The 18545-nt window shown below is 37.5% G+C and overlaps 2 pseudogenes; both read right to left on the minus strand.

Annotated features, from left to right (window-relative positions):
- Positions 1-7811: 7811 nt before the first annotated feature.
- LOC114902152 lies at positions 7812-7971 on the minus strand (annotated as a pseudogene).
- A 4807-nt stretch (positions 7972-12778) lies between these two features.
- On the minus strand, positions 12779-13104 carry LOC114902070 (annotated as a pseudogene).
- Positions 13105-18545: the final 5441 nt, after the last annotated feature.

Here is an 18545-nt window from a genome sequence, read left to right on the forward strand (position 1 = left end):
AAAGAATTAATAGACTCTTGAAAGTTTGGTGCTAGAAAGGTTTTCAATGCTTATTTCATCCAACCCTGTCCTTTCAAGATGGAGAACATGAAACCTGAGGGCTGACATGATTCACCCAAGGTCATTCACCAAGATGGTGGCAAAGCTGGGCTAGAACCCAACCCCTTAGCCCTCATCTCACCTCTTACTCATCATTACTTAATTGAAAGGTGGGCTACAAACAAATTTTTCAGAGTGAAAAATCACCACATACATTGAAATAGAACAGTTTTAAAAGAGACATATAGGACTTCCCTGGTGGCTCAGTGGTTGAGAGTCTGCCTGCCGATGCAGGGGACACGGGTTCGTGCCCCGGTCCAGGAGGATCCCGCATGCCGCAGAGCGGCTGGGCCCGTGAGCCATGGCCGCTGAGCCTGCGCGTCCAGAGCCTGTGCTCCGCAACGGGAGAGGCCACAACACTGAGAGGCCAGCGTGAGACATATAGTAATTTCCTCACAAAATTATTACTAATTACATCTAATAGCCTGAAAGTGTTAACACACAATCTTCTATCCAACAAAATTGAATTCATTATAGGTGGCTATTAAAATATTTGGGAATAAGTGTTAGGAGTAGATTCACAACATTATTGAGAGTTTTTTTAATGAATAAAAAAGGAAAATATTTATATATTTGGCTATGTGAAAATTAAAAATTTTGCCTGACAGAAGACATCATAAATTAGAATTTTAAAAACTGAGACAAATTAGAAAAAAGTGGCAAGCTATATTAAGAGCTTGATTGATACACTTAATATATGATGAGCTGTCATGGATCCAGGGAAAACATGAAGACCCCAGCAGAAATTAGGCAAGGGGTACATACAAGTCCCAGATAAACACACATAACCATTAAGCAGAAGGAAAGGGTCTCAACCGACTAACATTTAAAGATCATATCTGAAAAAAATGAGATATGTATTTATGTCAGAGATTGCCAAAAATTTGAAAAGAGTAATAATACCCCACACCTTGGTGAGGGTGTGGAAAAAGGGCCCCTTTCATGTATGCTGTTGCTGTGAGCCTAGTATTGACACAACTTTCTTGGAGGGCAATTTGGTAATTTCTATGAAAAATTCCATGAAATGATTGACCCAGAAATGCCATTGCCATGAATTTATCTTATAAAAATACCTACCCAAGTGCCTGAAGATGTTTTTATTAAGGCATACATTGCAGGCTGGGTTGAATATCAAAAACTGAGAAACCAACAAAATGTCCACTCACCAATGAATAGTGTAAAAATAAATAGAGGGATGATGCATTTGTATGGCATGCTCTGCTGTTCTCAGAAGAATGAAGTTGCTCTATATATACCACCTGGAAAAGTGTCAATGATGTCAATGACGCATTAAGTGAAAAAGCAAATTGTAAAGATGTGTAGGCTGATCCTACTTTGTAAAAGTGGGGAAGGGAGAAATAGGTATTTGAATATACACGGAAGAAAGCTTTACTCGGACTCCTTAGTTAAAAGTGACAGAATGAGGAGGAACTAGCATAAGCCAGAAGGAATTCTTTGGCTCCCATCACTGGGAACCCAACAGGTACAGTTGGCCCAAGAGGTAGCTGGATCTGGGGGCTCAGGCAATGTTCTCATTGTCTCCCACTGATTCTGCCTCCCTCCGTGTTTCGTCCTCATTCTTTTTCATCCTAGACAGCCTCCTCCCTCATGCAGCTCAAAAATATGGCCACTGGTAATCTAACTTCAGAGTAAGAGAATTTCTTGCCACATCCCGCAGGAACCACAGATAGGACTCTGACATTTCCGTCCCACTCCTGTTAGGGATCAAGCCTTTTCCTGAAGCAATGACTTGGGTCGGGGGGCCAGGGCTCATTCTCAGCGGCAGGTGAAGCTCCTGATTCCATCTCTGGGAGCATTGGGAGCACAAGTGTGGGCTCAGACTGGGGGCCAATGGTTCCCCACAGGGAGGACTTCTACTAAACAACCAGTATCTACTACACACTGGATATCTTTAATAACAATAACATTAGGAAGTGGGTTATTATTGTAATTGAAAAATGCAAAGGTTGGGACTCCAGAAAATGGTATAAAAAACAAACAGCAAACCAGTAGTCCTATCTCACCTCTAATCAGGTGCCCTTTTCAAGATTTAAAAGAACGAAGACACACACACACAGAGGCACATTTTTCCATTATTTTGTGAAAATGTGGCATAGGTCTTTCTTGGCAACAAAGTAGTTAATTTCTTCTGGAAAGATACCGGGAAAGGAATTTTTACTGAAGAGGCTGATTCAACCTTTTCTGGGAGCAGAGACGCTTATATTTTGTGAGATAAGTGAAGGGAATGTAGAGGCCGGGGTGCGTGCTGAAGTGGCTCTGTGTGAGCTCGTCCTGGAGCCCCTCAGGGCAGGAGGACTGGAGGGTAAGGCCAGCCCCAGGCTTTCTGACAGCTTCTGAACGGGCGGTAAATGCCCCAGAATGGATCTTTGGTAAATGGTAAATGCCCCAGAATGGATCTTTCTCTCCAGAAAGCAGTCAGTGCACTCTGTCTGTCGCACTTGCTGCTGACTGCCTTCTCCCCATCAGCCCCCACTGCCACCTCCCAGTAGGTCCGTCAAAGAGAAACCAGGAATCAGGAATGCAAGACCTAAGAGTTAAACCATTCACAAATCCTGCATTTGAGATAAATCAGACAGGAGCTATAATGAAGTTCCTGTATTTACTACCTTTGAATAAAAGATTTACTTTGCAAATTATAGGGTAAATAAGATTGCAGAGGAAAGGGGAAAGCTACTTTTCAAGCACCCTTCACTATTTCAGAAACATCCATCAACAGGTAATCAACTGATAAGCCAGTGACTAATGATAAATCACTGCTGTCTATTCAATCAAGTATTTTTTTTAAAATCCTCTTCTGCTGGACACTATAGCCTGGTTCCTCATTTCTGTGTATATCCTCGAGTAATTAAACAAAGTGTAATTCAGAATGTTTTACTAATTCAGATTACTGGAAAGTTTTTACTGTAGGATAGTTAAGACTCAGATGTGACGTCTGATATCAGATGTGATGTCTGATACCAGGTGTGATTTCTGGCATAGTTATAGTGGTTAAGACTTTTGAGTCAGATCTGGTTCAGGTTCTATAATTTAATGCCATCTTGGGCAAGTTGCTTGCCTCTCTGAGCCTCAGTTCTCTCATCTATTTAACTGGATAACCATACCCCTCTTATGGAATTGCTGTGAGGATTCAGTGAGAAGCTTAGCACATAGTAATCCATAAGTAAATATTAGCTTTAGTTTTTAATCTTTTTAGTCATGTATTGTGTTTTAAATGTAACTGACTCTCCTAGGTTCCCAAGACATTTCCTTTGTAAAGTTTTGATTTAGTGAGAACAGAATAGAGTGAGAACAGAATAGGGCTGGCTTTAAACACATGTTGGCCAAGGGCTCAACTGTTCAGTACAATAGGTCATGTAGTATCTGAAGGGAAAAAAGTCTTATCATCTGAATCAATCTGTCAACTTTAGTTCATTGATTTTATAGGATTTGTGGATTCTTTCCTTAAGAGAGCAACCTTCACCATTATGTTCTACCTTTCCATTAACAGACAGATGAACAAATAAACAAACAGACAAGTAAAATTCTCCTCCACAGAGTTAGGCAGTATTTTTATCTATTCAGCCTTGGGAGAGTCCACCAGCACAGATGGTTCCCATTTCAATAACTAGTGTATGGCACTTGCAGGCAGTGTTTACCCACAGACAGCACTGAGTGATGAGCTAGGAAATTGTGAGGCAGGTCAAGCAACTCCGATCAAGTAAAGTGACAAATTGGGAAACAATATTTGGCACATATGTAACAAGCAAAGGCTATAAAATACTAATATCAGAATGTAAAAATATAAAAGAGACTCTACCCATCAATCAGAAATGCCAAACAATCCAAAAGAAGAATGATACTAGGTTAGTCTCTGCCAAGTCACAAAAGAAATTCAAAAGGTTAAGAATTTATGAAAAGAAGCTGAGCCTCATCAGGAATCAGGGAAATTCAAATGAAACCAATAATGGCTCACCATTTTTGATTATCAGACTTGCAAAAGTTAAAAACAATGATAAATACCTAATGTTGAGGATTTCAAGGAATGGATATTCTCTTAAATTACATATTTTTTCTATTGCTGCAGTTACAAATTGCCACAAACTTAGTTGCTTAAAACAACACAAATTTATTACCTTATGTTGGTTAGAAGTCCAATAAGAGTCTCACTGGGCTAAGATCAAGGTGTCAGACGGGGCTGCATTCCTTTCTGGTACCTCTGAGGAGGATCCATTTCCTTGCTTTTTCCAGCTTCTAGAGGAAACCAGCATACCTGGACTCCTTCCATCTTTAAACACAGCAATGTTGCATTTTTTTTGATGATTCTTCTGCTGTAGTCACATCTCTCTCTGACCACAGCTGGGAAAGATTCACTGCTTTTAAAGATTCATGTGATTGGATTGGACCCAATCAGATAATCCAGGATAATCTCCCCATCTCAAGGTCTTTAACCTTAGTCACATCTACAAAGTCCCTTTTGCCAGATAAGGTAACAGATTCCCAGGTTCTCAGAATTAGGACGTGGACATCTTTGGGAGGGAGCATATTCTGCCTATCATATTAATGGTGATAGTCTAGTCTATTTGAAGGAGAGTTCGGAAGTACAATCAGCCCTCCGTATTCACAGATTTCTGCATCTGTAAATTCAACCAACCTCGAATTGAAAATATGCGGAAAAAAATTTTAATTTCAGAAAATTCCAAAAAGCAAAATTTGACTTTGCCACACTGGCAACTATTTATATAGCATGTACATTGTATTTACAACTATATACATACCATTTACATTGTATTAGGTGTTATAAGTAAACTAGAGGCGATTTAAAGTATATGGGAGGATATGCCTATGTTATATTCAAATACTACACCATTTTTTATAAGGGACTTGAGCATCCACAAATTTTGGCATCCTGATGGGTCCTGGAGCAAATCCCCCATGGATACTGAGGGACAACTGTGTATGCAAACCTACTAATGCAGAAATTTGACCTTTGATTATCTATCCTACAGAAAACTTGCACATTTGTATGGAAGTGTATGTCCAGAGACGTTCATTACAGCATCATTTATGAAAGCAAGAGATTAAAACAAATGAAATACACCTCAAAAAAGGATTTTTAAGTAAATTATGTCTGTGTTAGCAGGTAGCAGTTAAAAATACAAATACAGGCAGATCTCTATGTGCTGATATGAAAATATCTCCAGAACATATGGTTAAGTGAAAAAAAGAAACGAAAAAAAAAACCAAAACACAAGTTGAAGATATACTAAAATAAACATTTAAATGGAAACTTATAGTTTAAGAATTTTTAAAATGTCTGGAAGTATCCTCACTAAACCTTTGAGAAGCAGAGTGAAATTGAGGATAGAGGATGGAGGGGATATTCACTTTATCTCTCTTGATAAGCAGATAGATGATAGATAGATGATAGATGAACGATAGGGATATCTATATTTATCTCTGTAATGTTTGAATTTTCACAGGAGTGTATTCACATTTACTTGTATTTTTAAAAAATATTGTTTAAAATCAAAGTGCACTGGCCTTTGGCTAAGTCATGAACATAGCTACAAGATGTACGCTACTCACAAGGCTTGAGTTCACTGGTCTGTAAATTTAGGGGGTTGAACACAAAGACTCTAAATTCCACCTCTAGATTTAATAAGTAGATATAGCAAAACATTTTAACTCAATTTAGTAGTATTTTGGTCATCTGTGAAAAGGAAAGCAATAATTACTTTATTGATTTTTAAAATCATGCCCTAAATTTTCTGGAATGACCTTGACTTTAAACATTTAAAATTTTTGATTCTGTAAATATATTAGTACTTGTCAAATTGTGTGACTAAACTTGGATTCAGAAAATATTATCTCCACAGGTATTCTAGTACACTGCTAGTGGTAATGTAAATTGGTATGTTCTTTCTAAAAGCAAATCACAATAGTTAAAAGCTTTAAAAAAGTTTAATCTTTGACCTAGTAATCCCACATGTAGACCTTTATTCTAAGAAAAAAAATTAAAAGCAATCTAAATGTCCAAAAATATAGAAATGGTTCAATAAATTATGTTGTATGTGCAGGGGACATTATTATACAGCCATTGAAATTATCTCAAAGAAATATTAATAACCAGGGAAATTTACAATTAACTATTGAGTGAAAAAATATAGAGAGACATGTATATATACCCTGTCCACTATATAGGTTTTATTCATTGGGCCTAGAATAAAGGTTGGAAGGGAATGTACCAAAATGGTAATGATGAGTGACTCTAGGTTGTGATATTTTAAATACTTCTAGGCAATCTTCAAGTATTACTTTTATAATCATTAAATAAAATTTATAATAATCTCTGTACTTATAAATTACAGTTAGCTCTTGAAATGAAAAATTTCACTAAGAGTTTGTAGAAAAATCACTAATTCTCTTTACATTTGAAAAATCGTCTTCTTTTTCTTTCTTCCTTCTGCTTGTTTTGGGTTTACTCTTCTGTTTCTAGTTTCCTAAGGTGGAAGTTTAGCTATTGATTTGAGATCTTTCTTTTTAAATATAAGTCCTTAGAGCTATAAATTTTCCTCTAAGCACTGACTTAGCTGTATCCCATAGTTTTCAACATGATGTATACTTTATCAAAGTAGTTTCTACTTTCCCTTATGATTTCACCTTTGACCCATTGGTTTTTTAGGAGTGTGTTTTTAAAATTTTCCATATAATTGTGAATTTTCTAAATTTCCTCCTAGTATTTTTTTCTAATTTAATTCCATTGCAGTCAGAGAATATACTTTGTATGAGTTCAGTCTTCTTTAATGTACTGAGACTTGTTTATGGCTAACATGTGGTCTATCCTGGAGACTGTTCCATGTGACTTTGAGAAGAATGTGTATTTTGCTGCTGTTGATTGGAATGTTCTATATATGTCTGATAGGTCTAGTTAGTTGGTTTATAGTGTTGGTCAAGTCTTACATTTTCGTATTGACCCTCTGCCTATTCTGTCCTTCACTGGAAATGGGATGTTGAGGCCTCCCCAACTATGATTGCTGAATTGTCTATCTCCCTTCAGTTCTGTCCATTTTTGCTTATGTGCTTTGGGTTCTGTTGTCAGATGCATATATGTTTATAATTGTTATGTCTTCCTGACAGATTGACCATAGATTGAAACTTTTATAATATTTTTTATGTCTAGTAACAGATTTTGTCTTAAAGTCTATTTTTTCTTTCTGATGTTAATATAGCCACTCCAGCTTTCTATTGGTTATTGCTTGCATGGTGTAGTTTTTCCATCCAATCTGTTTGTATCCTTGAGTATAAAGTGTGTCTTCTGTAGGCACCAAGCAGTTGGATTATTTTTTTAAATCTGTTCTACTTCTAGCTTTTTTTTTCTTTTACATCTTCATTGGAGTATAATTGCTTTACAATGGTGTGTTAGTTTCTGCTTTATAACAAAGTGAATCAGCTATACATATACATATATCCCCATATCTCCTCCCTCTTACGTCTCCCTCCCAATCTCACCCCTCTAGGTGGTCAAAAAGCACCGAGCTGATCTCCCTGTGCTTTGAGGCTGCTTCCCACTAGCTATCTATTTTACATTTGGTAGTGTATATATGCCCATGCCACTCTCTCACTTCGTCCCAGCTTACCCTTCCCACTCCCCATGTCCTCAAGTCCATTCTCTACGTCTGCATCTTTATTCCTGTCCTGCCCCTAGGTTCTTCAGAACCATTTTTTTCCCCTAGATTCCATATATATGTGTTAGCATACGGTATTTGTTTTTCTCTTTCTGACTTACTTCACTCCTATCTCTAGCTTTTCAATTAGCAATAATTGCGCCTCAGATAAACCTCATTGGCTACGATACTGCCACTGCGCAAAGCTTACTACCTCTAGCTTTTAATTGACGTGTTTAATCCATTTGTATTTAATGTAATTACTGACAAGTTAGGATTTAGAGCTGCCGTTTTCTATTTGTTTTCTATGTCTTATCTTTTTTATTCTTTGGTTGATCTGTCACTGCTTTCTTTTGTGTTAAATAGATATTTTTTAGTGTGCCATTGTTGTCTATTTTACTGTATTTTTGGAGTTAGTTTCTTAGTGGTTGTCCTGGGGATTACAATAAACATCTTAACTTAAAATAGTCTAGTTTAGATTAATACCAGACTAATTTTAATAGCATAAAAAACCTTGGCTCCAATACAGCTCCATTTCAGTTCTCAACCCTTCCTGTGTGAGAATAGCTTTTGGAGGGATATTCATTGTCTCCTTTCTGCTAGTAAGCACTGGTTATGTCTCACTTTAACTAATGGGTATGTCTTAAAGAATTCCTAATTTCTAGTTAGGGGTGAAATGAAGAGATAAAGTAACCATATTAGCCATGTAAGCAGAGAACATGGCACCTCCAGTTCACATAGGAGATTTTGAAGGAGGCATCCCCATTCACTGAGCTTTCTCAGTTTTCATTTGGCAGCTCATAAAGTGATTTTATGTGCAACTGAAAAAATGTAAAACCGTTTCCCACGTGCTTTAAAAAAACTATAATGCATTTTCAAATACAAAGGGCTATAGGGAGATTTCCTGACAAGCTTGAATAAAGGTAGGAATTTCAATTTTTTATGAGATTCTTTAAGCACTGAGTCTAAGGCAGCAGTAGCTCACTCTTGCTAGCTATGAACGCATTGTAACTCCCAAGCTGAAGAGAGGTAAATGAGCATTCCAGGGTCTGCAAAATGAAAAAAATACATTTGCAGTTCATGTGTCACAGAAACAATTATTCTTCAAGTTTTATCATCAGGAAGTGAGAAAGGCAAATCACCCTGTATATACACATTCACAAACATACATTTATATAATGTATAACACATCTCTTTGTATTGCAATGATATTTGGCCATGGCTTGTATACAGTAGTTTCCATATGGTCTTTCAAACCATGTGCATCAGTTCAACTCAAAATAGCTTGGTGTTGGTGTTAGGCAGATCTGAACTTGAGTCATGGTGTTGCCACTTACTCCCAGTGTGACTTGGTACTTCATCTCTTAATCATTTAATCTCTTTATGACTCAGTTTCTTCAACCAAAAATATTGACTTAAATTTGGTACCCACCTCACAGAGCCACTGAGATGATGAATCAATGTGATTAGCTATTGCTAATAATATAAGTATTAATTAAAAATAACAGAAACTATTTTGAGCACCTGCTACATGCAAACCAAGGTATTAGGGCCTAAAGACAAATGGTAGATGGAATATATTGAACCCATGTGATTCAAATATGCTTCAAGCTAAGTCTGAGAAACAAGAAATAATGACATACAGAATGCTGATATAAATCAAAGCAAATCTCAATGGAATTTCTAGGAGAATTGGGGACAATAGGATTAAAGTAGTAGTAGAATTGGCATTGGAATGTGTCTACTTAACGTCTTCAACATACTGATTAAAATAGCTCTTTTTTTTTTTTGGCAAATCTTCACTGTACTTGTACTTTCTTCAATACCCTGAAGAAGTTCTATTAGTATTCATTGGTCTTTGAGTTCAATAATAGATTACCTTCATTTTTCACAACTTAAGGTTTTTTAAAAATTATATTTATAAATGTTTGTAAAGTAAATTATGATTTAAGTGGTTCTGAATGAGTTTCATGCTTTCTAGTCATCACATTTTGTTCATTTCACTCCTTACTTAAAATATATTCCCATCTCTTATCTGTCAACTCAAATCCTATCCAGTCTTTCAGAATCATCACCAATACCACTTCTTCTCTGAACCTTTTTGACAAATCTGGGTTTTCATCTGGAGCATAGAGTTCAGCAAGGCTTTTAATTTTTTTTTCAGAGATGGAAAAGTGGCCATTTAAAAGTAGTTTTTGGTTTTCTTCACTTTTATAGGAAAACTTTTTATTTTGAGAAAGAATTCTAACATGCATTTTGATTATGCAAAAGTAAAGCCAAAACGCTACTCTGGAATGGGGACACTAGGGGCCATAAGTAGCCAAACTACTTTGCACAAAGATGTCAATATTTGACTTTACCATGGCAAGACTTACATCTTGTATAAATTAGCTTTTGCCACAATAATGGTGCATAACAAACAACCTCAAAACACAGTGACTGAAACAAAAGTTCTTTATTTTCACAGATCTGTGAGTCACCTGGGTTGGTTTTGCTTCACATTGCAGATCTGCAAATCTGGGTCTTTCCCTCATGTCTTTCATCCTCCTTGGTCCCATTGGGCTCTTCAGGACACATTCTTCTCATGGTGATGGCAAAGGCACAAGGGCGAAGCCCAACATAAATACTTTTCAAGCTAATTTTTGCATTGCAGCTGCTAACATCCTACAACCCAAAGCAAAACACATGTCCGAGTCAAAGTCAAGAGGCAGAGACTTTAGTAGGAGAGAATATAAAGCTATAAGGCAGAGGGTGTAGATACAAGAAGTGGTGAAGAATTGGGTCCAATAATTCAATCTATCAGATATCTCCATAAAGATATCAATCGAAACTGAGTGAGGGATTTGGGATTTGGAGTTCCACTTGCTGGACCAGGGAAAGGAGAGCAGAAGATAAACAATCTTCACAATGCAAGAACAGGGGGGAATTAATGAGAGAGTTGGCTGTGACCATTTTGTGATACCCAAGTTCCTTGGCAGAGTCCCTTAAATGTTACTGCTTGATAGTAACTGGGTTGGGGAAATTAAGACAGGCCCATGAGCAAAGCAGAGTCAGGAACGTTGGATAGACAATCTAGTTTCGGAATGATTGTAGAATTCGTCTGCAATAAGATGCCTGGCCATGAAGACAAGCAACAATGAGAGAGAATTGTGTGAAATAAGAGTTTTCCTCCAGGGTTTTTAGAAATATCCAATGTGGGCAACCCAGCGAACACTAAACTTTCTGCTAATATGGGCGTATAGAGTCTGCTGTTTGAGATATCACAGTGGTATAATAACTGTGAAGCAAGACATGCCTAATTCAAGCAGCTTTACAAGTGATATTATTAATTATAACTTGTCTATTTTAGATTAGACTAAGTTTTAGTCACTTACTGGACCTCTTAGCCCAAACTCATTTATTTGGATGCAAAAGTAACATATCCCTGTAGGCTTAAGTCATATGTCTCATGATCACTTATATATCTCTTATCATTTACACAGTCCATACATATGAAACCCAAGCTATATACAAGATAAACAGCTATGTAAAACAAAGTTTCTAATTTCAAATTATCAGTCCAAATAAAGTGATAACACTATAAGACGGAAGATACAAAGTCTATAGATATTTTGAAGAGACAGGCACTATTCAGTGAAAATCTTGACCTATAAAAGTTTAAAACAAACCTGATCGTAGTAAAAATCCCTTAATGTTTTGATTTTTCTATTTAAAAAATTTTTTTTTTGTTCCAGGCTTATGTTTATTAAAATCTAAACAAAGGATTCCTCTGCAAGGTACTTTCCCATGTGATAGAGTCAGCTGCCCCACTGCCCTCCTACATTCGCTCTAACTTCCAGTGACAAAAAAGGCAGAGGGTGATACATGTCATTGATTATAAAAATCTATGCTCTGTAATTTAAACACATTCCTTTCCAATGTGTTTAGTTATTTCTGAATAACTCCATGGCTCATCAGTTGGCTAGCAGGCCAATGGACAATCATAGCTAACTACAAAGTACTTCAAGTCTATAAATTCATCTCTCAAGTTTCGACATTTAAAGAAAAAAGCACTGGGCAGAGAATAATAAACAAATAAGGGATGACTGAACCAGTCCACTGAATCAGTCCACACCAAAGTTCTTCATGGCCCAACACCAGAGCTAAATTTCTTCAAAAATCAGATTCCAAATGTCCCACAATCTCTTTCAAATATGTGTTTTTTACAAATTAGGGAATCAACATTTCTTTATAGGAGCATGTAAACAGTTTTCAGCTCTGAAGGAGGAGTCTGTAAAACCTGAGAAACTGTATAACTGAGAATCTCTTCAGAATGACATGTTTAAGCTGAGAGAAGGGACAGTGGTAATGTTCTCTCATGGTTCACAGGCTTTTGTTGATGTTGCTGGTGTTTTTAATCAAAGAAAAGATGGAGTATCTTTTCTAGGTCTTGCAGGCCACTTTCTCTTTTTATCATCTATATGATTGTTCAAGTAGAACAATTACTAGAAATCTTTAAGCTATTATTTCTGGGCCTTCCTTAATTTCCTTGGAAAACAAAAAACAACAAAAAAAATGACACTGGAAACATGCAATACCTTATTATTCAATTAGATGAAGCAGCACAAGAAGAGATCCAAGGACGCCCCTGCTCACATCAGACAGACAACTTGGATCTGAAAGATTAACACATTAAATGACCGCCAAACAATCAGATTCCAAACATTAAAAACAATTACATATCAAATAGACAGCCAAACATGGTGGTATGTTTTAAAAGATTGTGCCCACAATAAGCAAATGACATAGTGGTGGAACATCAAAACAAAGCTGATGGATAAAAAAGGCACACTCTAAAAGTTCAGGAGTAGAAAGAATAGTTGTTTTTGGTTTGTTTTGTGTCTAATGTAGGAGGAAAGGAAAACAGGTGTATTCAAATCATTTTCAGGTGAAGGGTTCAGTTGAAGCAGTTAACGGTGGCTTCTTTCTCCCCGGACCAAAGCAGTCTTTTCTTCCACTGGCCTCTGAGAACATGTTTAGTGTTCCAATGTGTAGAAGTGATACATCAGGGCTATAACCAGTGCTGAGATAGCTGGGATCACCCAATTGGTCCACCAGCTGGAATTAGAATCCATAGTAGTAATAAGAGTTTCCGAAGGCTTGGTTATCTTTGACCTGTCATCCAGATGCAGCTCCCCGGTGATAATTTTGGACAATTTTGGACAATTCTCAAGCATCTCAAAAATTTGCTCAAAGCGTACACCTTGTAATGCAGGATCAGCCAGGTGCTCTTGCTGTGGTTGTGTTTCTGGATCTCTTCCAGCCGTGTATACTTCACGGCTTTGTAGGACTCCTCGGCCATTTGGGAGCGCTGCGAGCCTCGGGCCCTAAAGGGAGCAGCAGAGCCGAGCCGGGCCGAGTACAGCCGGCGTCTCCCCGAACTTGTCCCGGGACATTCCCTGCGGCCCGGCTCCGTGCCTGGGCCCCCTTAATGTTTTTAAATGGACAATGACAATCAGTAAATAGCTGGCTCAGCATTCAAAATGTTAAGTACATAAGCCAAGCATACATCATCTAGATGTTAGAATCCACCGTGAGACTCCCAATGAAGAATATACCACAGAACCCCAAAGCAGTTAAATATGCCCATTCACTTATATATTTGTTCAAAAACTAATCACAGAGCTCTTATTATGTGCCAGACAAGCACGAAGGAAGTAGCAGTGAACAAAGTAGACAAGGGCTCTGCCTTCTTTCCAGTTGGTTGAGAGAAAAGACAGAAAAATCAGCCAGCAAACAAATAAAATGAACAAATCCATCCTGGAAAAACCTAATTGCTACAAATAAATTAAAGAAGGGTGCTATGATGGAGCATGAAGCTACTTTCTATCAGGTTGTCAGGGAAGGCCTCTCTGAAAAGTACCCTTTGGACTGCGACCTAAATGGAGCTAATTGTGCAAAGATGATCTGGGGCAAAAGTACTACAGGCAGAGGGAATAGCAACTGCAAAGGGTCTTAACTGGGTGTGATGTTGGCAATAGGAAATATTAGCTCTTAACATTTCTTTCCTTTTACTTCTTGCTTAGTTTAATAAAATCAGTTTTTAATCACTCATAATACTGGAGAAAGTCAATGACTCTATTAGCCCAAGACTCATTATATTCATTAGTATTTTTAGATTTGTAGTAGATTTTGTAAACACTAGAAAAAGACGATGTTTGACATTTTGTAAATTTAATATATATATTTAAAAGTCCAAAGTATATGAAGAATTCATACAACTCAATAGCAAGAAGACAATCAGACTGAAAAATGGGCAAAAGATCTGAATAGACATTTTTCCAAAGACATACAGCTGGCCATGAAAAGACGCTCATCAGGGAAATGCAAATAGAACAGCTATTGTCAAAAAGACAAGAAATAACATGTGCTGTCAAGGATGTGGAGAAAAGGGAACCCTTGTGCACTGTTGGGGAGGATGTAAATTACTGCAGTCACTGTGGAAAACAGTATGGCGATACCTCAAAAAATTAAAAATAGAACTACCATATGATCCAGCAATTCTCCTACTTCTGGGTATTTATCCAAAGAAAAGAAAAACACTAATTCAAGAAGATACATGTGCCCTCATGTTCATTGCAGAATTATTTACAATAGCTAAGATATGGAAACAACCTAAGCGTTTACTGACAAATCAATGGTTAAAGAAAATAATATGTATCTATACACACACTATATATACACACATATACACAATGGAATGTTATTCAGCCATAAAAAAGAATGAAATCTTTCCATTTGTGCCAACATGGATGGACCTTGAGGGCATTATGCTAAGTGAAATAAGTCAGACAGAGAAAGACAAATACCATATGGTCTCACTTATATGTGGAATCTAAAAAAAAACTCAAAAACTGAACTCATAGACACAGAAAACAGATTGGTGGTCGCCGGAGGCCGGCGGTGGTAGTGGACTTGGGGGTGGGGGAGTAAAATGGGTGAAAGGGATCAAAAGCCACAAACTTCCAGTTATAAAATAAATAAGTCATGGCGATGTAACATACAGCATGGTGACTGTAGTTAGTAATACTCTATTGCATATTTGAAAGTTGCCAAGAGTGTAAATCTTAAAAGTTCTCATCACAAGAAATTTTTTTTAACTATGTAAGGTAACTGATGCTAACTAGACTTACTGTGGTGATCATTTTGTAGTCTATGCAAGTATCGAATCATAACATTGTATACCTGAAATGAATACGTTATATGTCAATTATTGTACCTCAATTAAAAATTTTTAAATAGAATAAAACTGTAGCATGAAATGTTACCTCTGAAAAACTAGGGAAGCTGTCTCACTATTACATCTTGTTTACACTTGCGTTTCATAATTTTTCACTTCACACTCGGGCTAGCCAACATCACCTCTTCACCCAGGAAAAACAGCCCCAGTGGAACCTTCCCTCCTTCACTTTCTTTCCCTAAACTTGCTATTCAGAGCACCTTCTTGAAGACTCCCTGGTGCTGGGAAGAAGAGGATAGCAGGATGGTAAAGAAATTCTTTGGAAATGCGAACTTACCCCACTGGTGAGGTTGACCTCAAGCCTCCTTCTCGTCCAGCTCTGATAGGACCACAGGCCACTAGAACAGCTTCATTCAGGAGGTGTTCACCTTCCTTACAAAGTGGAAAATGGGCTACAGCTCAGTAGTTTTTACCCTGTTTGTGAGAGCTGAAAGCTCTGCTCTGGAAAGCCACAAAGTAGACACTGTATTTCTAATGTGAAAGGATTTCAATCTAAAATGGAACCAGAGGATATAAAAAGAAGAATCTCACGCATGTGCCCTCAGGAAAATGAAACTTAGGAATTGAGAGACTGATTTCTTGTGAATGCCTGACTGACAGAAAACCAGAACTTCTCTTCTGACCAAGGAACGTCCGCCAAGCATCTCTCCCCATCCTCAAGCGAATGAACTTACCACTTGGACTCTGTCTGGATGCACCCTCTTTGCGCTCCTCACTCACGGATAGAGGCCACCCCAAACCTTCCACGGACTCACCTGCAGCTTGTTGTAGTTGGCATTTCCTGAATTGCATTTCCTCTGCTATTGCCAAATAAATTTGATGTCTGGTTATTCGAGCTTGCCTCCGTTTACCTCTTTATTTAGGTTGACTCTGGATAATAATAGTACCTTGCACAAAGTGAGCATTCTACAAATATCCTCATTAAAGGAATGAATGAATGAATGAATGAATGATTACACAATTCTATAGATCAGTGAAGAAATGTTCAAATAAAACATAGGACAATAATAAATAACTTCAGAGTTTTCATTGTTGAAGATTTATTTTTGCAACCTAAGGGTATGGTCACACTAGTTTCTGTCTTATACCAGATTTCCTGGCTTCATCCCTCTATTTAGGGCCAGCTCCATTAAGCTGAAACAGGAGGTTTAAACTAAAACATGTTAAGAGAAAATCCATAGTACTTTAAAGAAAAGTCCTTTCTCTAGCAGGCAAACATTTTAAGAATGTTATTGGAACAAATTTTATATTGCAATCTTTTGTCACATTGTAAAATAATCCCTAAACAACTGCAGGGATTCTGTTGCTGAGAAGTCATTGCTGTTGGCAAAATTTAGGTGAAAAGAGAATAATTGTTGTGTTCTTTTGTTTAAGGGAATTGAATTGATTCTTGCATATGTAAAAAGATGACAGATTCTTAAAAATGTATGTACAGTTTAAAACTCAGTTATTTCCCAACTAAAGTTGGCAAAATGATAGCCTAAGGGATTAGTCAATTTATAATCAACCATTCTCATTCATGGATTCATTAACTATATAAAGAAAATGCATAGTCTTAATGTGTTAGATCCTAGTAAGTTTTGAAGACTTGATTTAATACCAGATCCTTTGATGCAATTCAATCGAGTTAAAATTCTACACCACTTTGCTCCTGCTCTCAAGAGCCGATTGTCCAATTTTCAGGAATTTTGTGAACCAGTTGTAAAAACACGCATTATTATTAACAAGATTTTAAAAACTTACAGTTAAATTAAACATAAAACAAAGGTGATAAATGCTCAAAACTCATCAATTCCTAGTGATTTTACTGTTATTTATGCTCTTGAGGTTATTTACATCTATTGTATATGTATGGCAGAAATATATGTAATGGGATGCTAATGAACAGCTTTTCTCAACTCCATGTTCAGTGATGTCACACTGAAAGTGGCCATGGTGGAAGTATTTATCCCATAGAAATGAGAGAATCAGGGCTTAATTTATTGTTTTCTTGGTTGTCCAGACAGAAAAAGTGATGGAGAAAATAATAATGACGAGCAATAACCTTAAAAGTGTGTCCAAGAAATATATTGGAGAGCCAATTGTTAGACCTTTACCAGAACACACTGAAGCTAAGGATTAAGATTTCAGGTGCATTAACCTAGAAGTCCCATCCCATGTGTCAGGGTCCATTCTCTAACAGTGAAAGTCCTGACCTTGGGATAGAAGACCACGCTTGGTTGGGAGTTTATATTCATTGGAGCTTGTCTGCTTTTACAATTAAGTCTTAATCCTGTTGCTCAGCTTTTTATACTGTTCCACTGCAAGAAATGGGAGATTCTTTATATGCTACCAAGGAGGCCCCTTGGCTTTCAAACTTGACTTTTAATTGCTGAATAATTGCCCTCAGCATTTAAAAAAAAAAATCTTTTCCCAAGTGTTAATTGAGCTTAGCAATAATTACCACTCAATTCCCAAGTCCTTATAGATATGATTGCTCCCATACTTCTCAAATGCCTATACAATGTGCCAATTAATGCATTTATTTTTCACTAGTATACCATCCTGATTTACCATCAATAAAAGTTTTAACAATTGCACTGCTACCTAGTGTGAGAGACATACCACATACCATCCATGTTGGAGTCCTCATTCCCTGTCGGTTGGCAGGTGGTTTGCTTCCAAAATTCCATTTAAGCATCTATCTTCTCACTGCTACTCCTGACCCCATCTCAGGTGGGGTTCCCCAGAAAGCAGACTATGAGACAGAGCTTAGCAGACAGCATGTCAAATAAAGAGTGTTCCTGAAATCCACACCTGTGGAAAGGAGTGGAAGGAAGCAGAACTGGGCAGAAGGTAAAGTGGAGCTCTGATATAGTCTCAAGGAAGGCTTTAGCCAACCCCATGGAAAGGTCTGGAACTTAGGCGGCCCTTCAGAGTTGTCCCAAGGCGGAGCAAGGCATCCAGGCCTTTATACCCCTGCACTGGTCAATCTTTGAGGGTGGGAAGAAGAGGTGACCTCGTGCAATTTTCTAAGCTATAGTCAACCTCCCATGAGAGCTGTCTTTTGGCAGTAGTCTTCACTCCTGAAGACGAATCTGAGTGGCAAAGCACAGCACCTACCACAGTGCCTACTATGTGCCTGGCACTATTCTAGATGCTGGGGGTACAAACAATAAACAAATCAGTAAGAAAACATGTAGCATGGCAGATGGTGATGAGTGTTATAAGGAGAAATAAAGCAGAGTCACTCAGCTCCAGCCACACTACATCCATGATGTTCTTCAAACCCACTATGTGTGTTTCCATTCCAAAGACATTGCTCTTTCCTCTGCTTGGAGTGTTCTTCCTTCCTACAACTTAAGACCTCTCTCCCTTTAGGTATTGGCTCAATGCTACCTTCTCAATAAACCGTTGTCTGACCATTCTATTGAAAATTGCAGTATTCCCCCAACATACACACATCTCAGCATTCTCTACCTTCCTTTCCTCATCTGTCAGTTTTCTCTGTTTTCCTGAAAAAA

The sequence above is a fragment of the Monodon monoceros genome, unplaced genomic scaffold (assembly GCF_005190385.1).
Source record: "Monodon monoceros isolate NGI ecotype Baffin Bay Population unplaced genomic scaffold, NGI_Narwhal_1 Super_Scaffold_2, whole genome shotgun sequence".
Lineage (NCBI taxonomy): Eukaryota > Metazoa > Chordata > Mammalia > Artiodactyla > Monodontidae > Monodon > Monodon monoceros.